This window comes from Pinus tabuliformis, chromosome 4_2, assembly GCF_031772625.1.
Source record: "Pinus tabuliformis cultivar Carrire ecotype Pingquan chromosome 4_2, CPIR1, whole genome shotgun sequence".
Lineage (NCBI taxonomy): Eukaryota > Viridiplantae > Streptophyta > Pinopsida > Pinales > Pinaceae > Pinus > Pinus tabuliformis.
In genome coordinates, this window is record NC_142304.1 from 874175068 (window position 1) to 874177207 (window position 2140).

Below are 2140 nucleotides of genomic sequence, written 5' to 3' on the forward strand. Positions count from 1 at the left end.
GTCATGAAACAATAATCCAAGTGAAACCCTATGAACACATGCAAACATGCCCAACAACTAATTCACTATGTCAAGGAGCAATAATTAACCAACAATATTTAAGGAAACTCTTAGTTGATGGATATCCCTCATCATAAATGTGCTAAGGGTAAATCAAATGTTTGAGCAATGTTATCCAAGGCTCTCAATCACATTTCAAACACCATATGTGTGAGATGCAAGCCTCCAAACAATAAAGGATGACGCCGACCAAGGACATAATGTGCATTATCTAACATGGGATATCAATAATAAATCATAGTAACAAACCCCCATGGTTATGTGATTTCGAGGGCAACGACAGTAGGTAAGTGCGCATAAGAACAACTTTCATTAAGACACCTCAATGCTCACCAGAGGTGATCAACAATGTCATGAGGGACAACAATCCAAAGGAGGCTAATTTGCAGGATGGATTCATAGTTATAGAGTGCTTGGAAGCTGAACTTTTGGGTGATTATATTCATGGAGAAAACACGCCACCCCCATCCGCTAGCAGTTTTCCGGATGTAGGGGATTTGCCTTTAGCTTCACAATGTTTAGCGTTACATGGGGGCCATGTAGTTGCTGGTCATGTTCCATGAACACTTTCACCTACTCTTGCTCCTCTTCCTCATATATCATGGGAAAAGAAATTAGAATTTTCTTGTGGCAAGAAGAAAGTTTAGTAGATACTACATCTCTCTCTTTTTGTTGTTTAAAAGCAGTCCCTAGAAATTAGTAATTTGTTTTTTATTATGGCCTATTTCGTAAATATTATATGACTTTTTAAGATTGAACTTTGAACTTGCCTTTAAAGTTTGAACTGTTGATTGAATCTAACAACTCTTTGGTAATGAATATGATGCTTTGCTTCATTTCATGGTTGATGTTATTTATTAGTTTTTGTCGATGACAAATTTTATATGTTGAAACTTGAAGGTTGATGTTGTGGAATGTGGTTGATGATAATGCTATAACTACTAAATGATTGATGTTATTTGTGTACCAAATGGTTGTGCTTTAATGATCATCATTAATCTAGTAGTTAAATATATGTTTTCATGTTTTCTGTAGTTGACTCAACTTTTTGCATGTTTTCTTTTGAATATATATATGCAACAATTATATTAAAATATGTATATATAAAAATGCTTCTGAAACATTCCTCTACTGGAAGAATTCCGCTTCCAACAACCTTGGGAGGGGGAATTTTGATAAGCAACTGCAATGGGGCTAAGGCATTGACCAAACCCCTCCCATGATTAATAATTAATGGAGGTCATTAAAAAAGTTTTTTTTTGTTGTGTTTTGTTTGTTTTTTGTTTTTTTTTTTAAAGCAGTATTTGATTCCTATGTGTGAAACTTGATGGCCTTACCCAAGGTTAATAGCTATCATTTCTAGCTTTTAAATTGGCTACTTAATAAGGGTTATCAATATGTTGAAACATAAGCATGATCATTCTTGTTTGGCTTGAGGGTTTAGTTTGGAGCTCCACATTTTGGTGGAGGGCATGACACTGAGTGACCCCACTAGTTCCCTAGGATCAAGGTGACTCTATTGGTCCTTATCTGAGAGCCTCCAGGTCTCACTACTACTGCTACATTTTCAGGGAGATTTGTGGTTTAAAGAAGTGCCTTCACCAATGTGATAAAGACATTGTGGTTGCCCATGGCAGTTTAATTTACTTGGCACTAGCATGGGAAAATTGGAAGCATGGTTTTGAGGAGCACTCAGAGGCCAACAAGGTTGGGGTCTAGTTCACCCTTGAGGCTATATATGTCATTAGCCCTTGAGACTGGTAAGAGGAACCGTGGGCCACTGCGGATTTTGCACAGGAAACATACAAAGTTGTCCACCATTCTGGACACCATATCTGACCTGGTAGTGTGTATTTCAGCTCACATAAATCTTGACCCTACACTTGGCCTGCCTGATCACTTTGTTGATTTTGCTGCATCTGGCCTCACATAAGAGTCTAAAATGGAAGTTTGGAGACCACGTTGACTTTGTAGATGACGCCCATTCTGCGCTTTAATTATCTGTTAAAATTTGTTCATTTTGTCTAATTACATTTTTGTTAATCATGTGAGACAGTATAGTTGTAAATTCATAAGCAGG